Here is a 10,627-nt window from a genome sequence, read left to right as displayed (position 1 = left end):
TGGCTTACGTAGTATGCCACGCGTACGTTAATGATCAGATTCAGATGTTGCTCACATTGTAAATAAAACAGGAGTCAAACGGCGAAACAAATGAGGAATCGTACAGGGAAGACAATGATGAAACGGTTGATATGTTCAGTATTTCGCACATGGAGCAAGAATCGACAGAATCATATGATGAAGAATCAGAACTTGAGGATACCGTAAAGCAGTATGACGACAATCCATTAAACATGAATGAGCTTTTCAAACTTTTGTCTACACAAACAGTCAAATTAAGGCTCAAATTTGTGGTCTTGATAACCAACTCAAGACACAGATAAGATGATGTATAGCAAATTCAGACAAAATTTTGCAGAGGAATACTGGTCAGAACAAAAACAAGATTGTTTATGGCGAGAATTTATAAAAGCTAGACTCTATGACAGCAGGGGCAGAAACTCTAAGAAAGATTTCTGTGAATCCTGGTCCCGAAAACTGATGCACTGCAGAAACGGACAATCCGAATCCGAGATTACATGGGAGCCGCAGATAAAGCTGCCAGTGGATTCGAAGAGCTACGTAGGAAACAACCAGAAAAGCTTTTGTGCGTTTCTAGAAAGATTAGGGGATGAAGACCACTGGCGAAGTAATCATGATTATAGCTAGAATAACAAAAATAGGGCTGTCACTTTAACAGTGAACAAAATGAAGGCGACAGATTTCGCGTTAATATTGTTCAACGAGTTAGAAGCAGTGGCAGAGGTACATCAGCCGTTCGCGGGAGAGGATTTCCACCGCGGCATTACCACGACAGCAACCACTCAGAAAATAAAGGACAGCGTATGTTGCGGGTCGAACTAATGCTAACAGATTTTCGTGGTCCAAACGTAAGAAACAATAACGGAGTAGACTTTTGGATCAAAGCCTCGAGAGAGCGACTGTGAAAGAACCGCAGGTCGCTGCAAGCAAAGCGACAGATGTGCCCAGGGATCAGTCACGGCAGGCAGGCGATGAAACGTATACTTGTGTGCGGACAGAGAGCCCGCCAGCTAGAATTTCATCAGACCGATCAGCTGTCCGTATGGAATCTATGTTTACGGCAGTAGAAAACAATGAAGGCTTCAAAGCAGAATGCAATGAACCTGCTTCGGCAGATAATAACACCGGAGGAAGAGAAAGAAGACGCCGTTGACAATTTCAATAACATAAAATTTGCGACAATTTGTTCTCAGGGATTACTAATTGGGGCAAACAGATTGATGATCTGTACCGGGGGCTAAAGCATTGCGAGTGGGAGGATTTCAAAAGCTTAGGTAATAGTGAAAGGAGAAGAAAAGGACGTCGAGAATAGGACGTGGCCTGATAGTAAAAAAAGAAATACGGTCGCCATGAGGAGAATGGAACAAGATGAAATCCTCAACGTTGCTGACGAAGCATTCCTGAATAACGAGTCGTCTGCAGAACAAACTGTTGTCAGTAAGTCGGAAGAAGTAAATAAAGACAATTGTTTACGAATACTGAAGTTCACAGATACTACACAAAATACGAAGTAGTGGTAGGCGTCTGTAGAGTCGTTGTTAATGACTGTTTAGACGAACAACCTGCTGTGAAAGAAAAATAACTAACAATGTTTGGAGGAAGTCGTCACCCTCAGTATTTACGGCCCGACAAAAGGTCGTATGAAGAAATTAGCACGCATCTAAGAAAGACATTTTTGTTAGAACCGACCCCGAATGGTCAGATACAGAAAACCAGATGAAGAATATATTGAAATAACAGAAATCGAGGAAGGCGTGACGAAACACTGTTTTGTACCACCAGACGAAGCTACTTCAAAACAAGAACCGGAAGTAAACACAGAACCAAGAACTAAGGAACCATCGGATTTTACTATACCTAGTCAACAAAGAATTCAAATCATAAAACACCTTGAAATCCAAAATCCGGAAAAACTTTCATACATTTGAAATCTGCAGGTGGAAGACATGTCTTGGAATAATCTTACGATCGACCAAGATTTGTTATTGGAAAAACAAAATAACTTCGACAGTAGATTAATGAAATAAATCATCATTCCCGTAGAAATTTACATTAGGCTACAAATCCTTTTAGACACGGGCTCACAAGTCAGTGCCATGTCATCGTCGTTTTTTGAATATAATTCAGACCAACCTGGATTAGTAATGATGTCCATAACTGGCGTAAGATTCCTAGGGGCTACTAGTAAAACCAGTAAGCCAATTAAAAGTCAAATTTTGGCAGAAATCAAAATAAAAGACGAAAATTTTAACATGATTTCCTGGTCGTTCCAGATTTGAACGCCGAAGTGAATTTGGGGATAGATTGGTTGGATAAAGAAAGGATGGTTATTGAATGCAGTAACGAAGTTGTCAAAATTACCAGTAAATGCGATAATTTGGGTGTAGGGTTTGAAGAAACTGAAATTTCACGAGATGCTAAATCCGATTCTTTGGAATTAGAAAATGACCCTGAAATTGAAGGTTTGTCTAGTATCTTCAAAATGTAACATGTTAAAAGTTTCACTGATGACAACGGGAAAGAGGATGATTTTAATGAAATCACTGAGAAACTACACGACCTTATACTAGAAAAAGAATCTGATCTGTTTAGCATATTAGAAAGTAACCAGAATGTATTTTCGATCAAGCCTGGGAGGGTTAAGTACTCTGAGTACTGTATCGAAACTCTGTCACACGAAACTTTTTTTTGGAAGACCTTACTCGGTTCCTCTGTCCAAGAAACAAGCTGCACGGGCAGAAATAGATGAAATGATTGTATAGGGGGTAACTCAACGAAGCAACAGCGAATACGATAGTCCTCTCATTATCGCAAATAAGAAAGATGGGTGTGTGCGGGTGGTGATTGACGCATAATTTTAAATACGACTTTCAAAAGAGAAGTATATCGACCAGAATATTTAGATAAGACGCCGCAAGAATTTCATAATGTGCGGTACTTAACAAGCCTTGATTTGTCGACTGGGTACCGGCAGATTCCGCTGAATGCAGAATCTCGCAAATATACCGCGTTTTTATTTGCAGAAAAGTGTTGCCACTATGGAGTTCTCCCTTTTGGTCTTAATACATCTGTTTCGGTATTTATCACGGGTTTAGATTCAGTGCTATGACAGGAACTACGTGCTAGAATGACAGTATATGTAGACAAGTTGTTGATCACCGCAGAAGAGCGGCAAGAGCACTTTGAATTGTTAAACAAATTCTTCTCTGCTCTTCAAGAAGAGTGGATGATATTAAAACTGAAAAAGTGCGAATTTGTCAAAAGAACGAAAAAGTTTCTGGGGCATATCACTCCTCTTCTGGGATAGGCAAGGACTCGGAAAAATAAAATACTATTTAAAAATGCCCTCCACCCAAGACCAAAAAGCAACTTAAAGCTTTCCTTGAACTCTAAGTATTTCAGCGCAAACATGCAAAGGGGCAAGCATCTAATAGTCCCCATTTTAAAAAGCTTACTTAGAAGAAACATTGCTTTATTTGGACTAAAGAATGTCAGGATGACTTCGAAAAATTAAAAAGTGAACAAATGACGAATAATCTTTTCCACCACCCAGTGTAAACGAAAGCCTTTCACATGGGTGCAGATAGCAGAGCGCATAGAATCGGGGTTGAAATTTTCCAAGAAACAGAAGAATCATGTCACAAAAGAATAGCTTTCGAAAGTAGGGCGTTAACTAAATACGAAAGGAACCACACCACATCAGAAAAGGAAGCCCTAGCAATCATATGGGGTTTGAAAAAATTCCGGAATTATGGATGCATGAAATAATTATACATACAGACCATAAAGCACTGACATTTATGAAAGACTGCGACTATTAACCGGCAGATTTACCCAGTGGGCACAGTACCTCCATCAGTTCGACTTGTTGTGTCAAAGTGACTGACAATTATGTAGTAGGTGTCTAATGCAGCTTACCTCAAGGTATTCCAAAAAGAAATCAATCAAGACGGTACCTTCAAAATGAGGTTCATTAAAGAAGTGAATGAGGAAGGGAAAACTGAATTGTTTTGTAAAAACCTGAGATATCACCAAAATGAAGATAAAGTTTGAAAATCAGTAAAAGTCAATGTTGATAGTCAAAATTATCCCCAAATTGCTAAATATTACAAGGTCTTTAAAGACTTTCTATATAAACGAAAAAATCTGGATAGGGAGGATTGGAAAATGCGTTGAGCGTCTCAGTTTCAGACTGAGATAATACACTACTTTCATCTTGCTTTATGACACTGTGGACCGAAAAACTTCCATGTATAATAGCAATAATCAGTAATGTGAAGAAACAAGTAACCGACCGTAAAAAGTCGCGTGAAATTTGCCCAACAGCGAAGTTAACGAATGGAACTGATGAAGGTCCTCTACATAACGGTAGATACACTGGACCTACTGTCCTTGGATTTGTACAGCCCCTACCTAAAAGTTCTGGAAGAACATTTTAACAATATTAGAAAGGTTTTCAAAATTTATAAAACTTTACCCTATCAAGAACGCAACAGCTAAAGCGTTATCGAGTGGGTTGGTAGAATACTTCAATACCACAGGAAAACCTAAATCAGTGTCATTAGATAATGGTTCTCAGGACATTTCAAAGATTTTGAAAGAGGGTATGGAGCAGTACAATGTGGAAGTAAAATATATTCCTGCCCACCACACAGCAAGTAGGCCCGTGGAACGATACATGCATCAGCTGGGTAGATTATGCAGTCCTTGTTTCCTCGGACTTTACACCAGACGAAATTTTGCTAAATAGTAAAAGTAAAAGCATAATAGAAGTATATGTGTTTTGTAGTTACAAAGGGAAGTTTATTCACTATTTCATGTAGCGGCTGGTCACCGATAGAGCGCCATGCGGAGTGGCTATCCAGCAACTGGAAATTCGTCGCAGGCCACAGTTCCTCAGAGAAGCACTCACCGATCAGTGATTATTACGAAAAATTAAGTGGCATAATTTCTTGTTTTCTGTTGGACGAATATTTTCAGTTTCCTATGTGATGTTACATCACAATAAGAATAAAAGTAGAAGTCTAATAAGATCTGAGAATCATTGACAGATTTCTTAATATCGTGAAAAATAATTTCAGTGAAAGATTTTTTTTTTTTTTTTTTTTTTGTTTGCTGCCAAGTTAGAGGAATCCCTTACAGAATATTTCGACTCGAAGTGATGATTAATTTTGAGAATAGTTTGCCCACAATTTGAGTGAGAAAGGTACAGTTCGCTGGGCTCCTTAGGCGAGCACTGGATGTGGTAGAGCAATTCTCCGATAGCGTCAGTAGCTTTGTTTTTCTCTTTACTTTGCGAGTACTAAAGACTCAAAGCCTAAGCTCCTCAGCAAAGTTAATGACTCATCGGTGCCGTGCGCGGTGATGACGGTGACAGTACGAATGCTAGTGAAACGAACAGTGATAATAGCTTATCACCAACGACGGAACTAAGTGCTGTCATAGTGGACATTTTAAATGCTGTGAACAGAATGGTCAGTACAAGATAAAGACATCGAAACGACAAGCTCTTAATAGAACTCTTAGAAACGGTCGATGAACGACTGACAACGAGCATTAAATGAGCAGGTCTAGTAACACATGACGTGCAGATGCAGAAAAAAAAGAGCAGATGTTACTCTATGTATCCAGTCATTACACGCAATCAGCCGCAGAATACGCAAACCAGTAAGTGGCAGAGCTCAAAATGTTAACGAAATAAATATACACGCTGAATCTGGTGTTGATCCTTTCCACGTCTATATAGAAAGCAAGGATGAGGATGTGGGTCGTCTACATCCAATGTTTTAGGGTGAAATCCTACATCACGATTCAAAAGGCATGAATGAATACACACTGGTCAGAAACAGGCTGAAAAGCTTGTAAGAGAGTTGTAGAGGAGGATGTGCTGAGAAATAACTGTTAAGGGAAAAATTCATTACGTTGCGAGTAATTTAGCATTAAAGATAGCCATTCAGTTCGTTGCGCCTACATATTCAAGCGCTTGTACGAGGTAAAATGCAGAAATGCACAGATATCTGTGTGTTTGTGATTTACCGCTTGCTCAAATGCACATTACCAGTTAAAAAGTGTCCATTTCGAGAGTGATGAAAGAATGAAGATGACCAATGGAAGGACACGTTTGGTGACACTGTCTCTGGCGGGTTTCTTGTATTTGCTTGCATGACGACATAATTCACTAACTTCAGTGCTAAATGATACGGAAACATGTCCAGTTGTTTTTTTTAGCAGTTATTTCTCAGCACGTGCCCCAGCGGAACACCCCTACAAGCTATTCATATTCTTTTTGACGATCCCGTGTATCAGAAACAATTTCGCCAGGCCGCAATCGTGTAAAAGTAGAAACTTGCTCTGGTGTAGCTGCAAACACTCTAGTTCAGAGTGCAATGTGTCAGAATAATAAGATGGAGGCTTCCATGACAACGAGGCAAGGTATGTGGACATTATCTTGTCTGAGAAAGAAATTTTTCAAGTTATTCAGTACAGAGTACCTGTACCAAAACTGAAACGCTACACCAAACCTATCACAGCAGGGGGTAATATTTGGAGAAGTTGTAACCCAATATTTTTAATAACAGGCGTGTTTTTTAAGTAAGTACCGTTTTGAAATTAAAAAAAGACGTGCTGTGATATCTCAATAATTTTATTTTTACATGAAGGCCTGTACTTTAGTCTACGCACTGACGCCATTACTGTCTGATTCTTCCTTGTTTACGTTGTGTACTGTTTAAGATGCCTACGATAATCGTGAGGCCCGCCCACTGTGAGGTACGGGCTGTTATAAGATTTCCTAGTGCTAAAGGCCTAAAAGCGATCGATATTCATCGTGAGATCTGTACAGTTTACGGAGAAAACATTATGAGTGAAGGAATGGTAAGAAAGTGAATGAGAGCATTTAAAGATGGCCGCACAACTGTGCATAATGAACAACGGAGTGGGCGGCCTTCGGTCGTTAATGGAAGTTTGGTGGACGAAGTGGACAATAGGGTAAGAGAAAACAGACGCTTTACGATTTCCTCCTTGCCGGCCGGATGATTTTTCTTATGTTTCTCGTAGTGTTTTCTATGGCATTGTGACCGAGTACTTGAGTTACCGAAAATTGTTGGCATGTTGGGTACCAAAAATGTTGACAGATGTGCACAAAATCAAACATTTAGACGGCGCATTGACTTTCCTTGAGTGGTACCACAACGATGGTGATGATTTCTTAAGCCAAATTGCTACGGGGGATGAAATGGTTCAAATGGTTCTGAGCACTATGGGACTTAACATCTGAGGTCATCAGTCCCCTAGAACTTAGAACTACTTAAACCTAACTAACCTAAGGACATCACACACAACCATGCCACAGGCAGGATTCGAACCTGTGACCGTAGCGGTCGCGCGGTTCCAGATTGAAGCGCCTAGGACCGCTCGGCCACATCGGCCGGCTGGGCGATGAAACATGGCTGGCCTACGTCACACCAGAATCAAAGCACCAGTCTATGGAAGTTGAGCAAGGGCATCGTTTTGCTCCAAGACAATGCCCGTCCGCACGTGGAGAATCAGACGAAAGATCTAATCACATCTTTTCGATGGGAAACTCTAGATCATCCTCCGTACAGCCCCGATCTTGCGCCCAGTGACTATCGTCTATTCCTGCACTTGAAGAAACACCTAGGCGGTCAGCGTCTTCAAGACGATGACGAAGTCAAAACAGCGGCGAAGCAGTGGTTAACAAGTTAGTCGGCAGACTTCTATGAGGAGGGTATTCAATAACTGGTACAGCGTTGTGACAAGTTCCTCAATATTGCGGAAATTATGTAGAAAAGCAGATTAAGGTACAGGCTTTCATGTGAAAATAAAATTATTGAGATATTTTAGAAGGTCTTTTTAAAATTTTAAAACGTTACTTACATAAGAAACACGCCTCGTAACAGTGAAGAGAGGAAGGTAATCAGTGTCGTAGCTGGTTTACATGTTTTCACTGTGGAGGGTCTCATAAGGGTACAGACTGTAACCATGATCAAGACACTCCCGGTCCATGCAATTACTGTGACGCTCGTCACAAAGCTACAGACAAAATACGCCCAGTATTCACAAGACAACTCGAAATAAACGCGAAAAGAGCAGAGTTGGATCTAACTTATCAAGAGACTGTCGTGTTGGAAGATAGACAGAGCAAAGCTAGTGTGGCTGTAGTCAGCTGCTCTCTCGCTGTTGCCCGTCGTTCATAATAATGACAGCAGTGGAAACTCCACCTACCCACCAATGTTTACCCTACCAGCAGACGCACCGCCGGTTTCTGTCCTGCAGATCCTGCCTGCCCTCCCGCACAGCGGCAAAACCACGACTGACAAGCCGGCCGTGCCTACACGACGGAATGGTTCCCCATGATGATAGTAACTTTACCCGCAGTTCACAATCCGGATCCGCTCAGTACCACCACACTGCACAACCATACAACCTCAATGCTCGTCTGGTGAATAGTACCGGCTGTTTAGAATTAAACTGAAGGTGCGTCCACAATACTCGTGCGGTTAGTGTACTTGTGAGACTTGCGAGTAATGTGGACGGAGGTAGGCTCCGAAGGCTCACCGCGAAACAGGTTAGCGATCCGCCCGAGCATATGGCTAGTCTGGCTCCGGCTGTTGTCGGTACATCAAAAGAATGCGTGCTCAGCTGCGCGAGTGCTGTGGACGGCAACAACCATTGACGTTGGTTCGATACACTGGTACAGTTTGGTCTTGGTATCATTCCTTTCCTGTGTTGTGGACATCGGTTTTTCTTGTAAAATGGAGTGGACCGACGGTTTTACCATTAAATTCATAAATACCTATGAACAACATGCTGCTCTGTGGGATGCAACAAACTCCCAGTACAAATAAAATTCAAAAGAAGTGGAGCGTGGGATTCCATCACGACAGAACTCCGCTTGGATGTGGCCGAATCAAAAAAATAAAAAAAATAAAATAAAAAAAATAATAATAAAAATAAAAATAAAAATAAATAAAAAAATAAAGACCAGCGTATTAGTCACTTACAGGAAAGTCCGCCTGAAGAAAAATGAGCCTGGGAAGTCTGGCGCTAAGGTTGAGGTAATGAACGCTCCAAACTGGTTTGCTTTCAAAGCGTTTGAATTTCTGCACTGCAAATATCAACCGCGGAAGAGAATCAACACAGATGTAAGTAAAAAAATATTTGTTTTTGAAAATGTATAAAAACCTTAATGGAGTTCTGTCCCTTTTGGCTTATGTCTCCACGGCTGCTTAACTTTCTGTCTTTCTCGGCTTACATTTCGATCCCTGCTCATTTGTTATTTTCAAATTTTTTGTTGTTATTTCCCTATATACTGTTAATCATATCATATTTTAAGATATTTTTCAGATTTATTTTAGCTTACTACCATTTCTGTTAATAATATACCTAGTAAATGCTTATAATTTTCAAATTTAAAAATTATAAAAGTTCTAACTGTCGTAAAATTACAGGGTGTATGGCAAAATGAGCTCTTAACGTCACAAAGGGGAAAGGAGGAATTTGACTCACAGGATTGGAATACATACCCAGGCAACGCTGGGTACTCAGCTAGTAATAAATAAATGATAATGAACAACATTTATTTTTCCAACACAATATATTTAATCCCACGTACATTTATATGTATTTTATTTGTATATTATGTTATCTGAGGAAATAAATATACTAAAATAGTAATTAATGAAGATAAAACTTCACATATGCAGGTAGTTGAAATGTGTGCAGTCAGGCAGCCACTAGTAAGTACGTAACCAGTAGCTGAAACAAATTCTTTAATAAGTTATTTGTAGTCATCTTGACACGGCGATCTTCCCTCTTCGCAAATGAAATAAGCAGCGAATTCATCTCTAATGTCTTGTGCAGTCTGCGTTGAACGCCGTGGAGTGTTTGCTAATTGTGTAAGCGTTGTAGCAGGAGTGATCTCATTTCTCCAGGCTCCTGGCTTTATATGCCCGTTCTCCTCATGATCCACTGCTTCTACAGGGGTATGAATTTGTCTGGAAGCAGAACTTTTTCGCAAGAAATTACGGAGGTATATACAAGTCACAATAAGACTTTGAACTATCTCAGGCTGCAGTAATTTAGGCTTTCTTAGTGTCCGGAATACGGAAAAAAGTATTCCGAACGCATTTTCCACAATCCACCGTGCTCTTGAAAGTCTGTAGTTAAAAATTTTTTTCATTGACCTCCAAGGTTGTTGTCCACTATACGGCTTTATGATATGATTGTTGAGGGGAAACGCGTCAAATGGTTCAAATGGCTCTGAGCGCTATGGGACTTAACTTCTCAGGTCATCAGTCCCCTAGAACTTAGAACTACTTAAACCTAACTAACCTAAAGACATCACACACATCCATGCCCGAGGCAGGATTTGAACCTGCGACCGGAGCGGTCGCGAGGTTCCAGACTGTAGCGCCTAGAACCGCACGGCCACTCAGGCCGGCGGAGAAACGCGTCCTCTGCGACAGTAACATAGGGCACCCTTTTCGGCCTACCTGGGAGTGTACCATCGTCCGGAAAAATGATGGTACCATTACTCATAATCTAAAAGAAAGATACATTTCGAAAAACTCCTCTGTCTGAAATT

The sequence above is a fragment of the Schistocerca piceifrons genome, chromosome 4 (genome assembly GCF_021461385.2).
Source record: "Schistocerca piceifrons isolate TAMUIC-IGC-003096 chromosome 4, iqSchPice1.1, whole genome shotgun sequence".
Classification (NCBI taxonomy): Eukaryota; Metazoa; Arthropoda; class Insecta; order Orthoptera; family Acrididae; genus Schistocerca; species Schistocerca piceifrons.
This window is presented reverse-complemented; position numbering follows the sequence as displayed.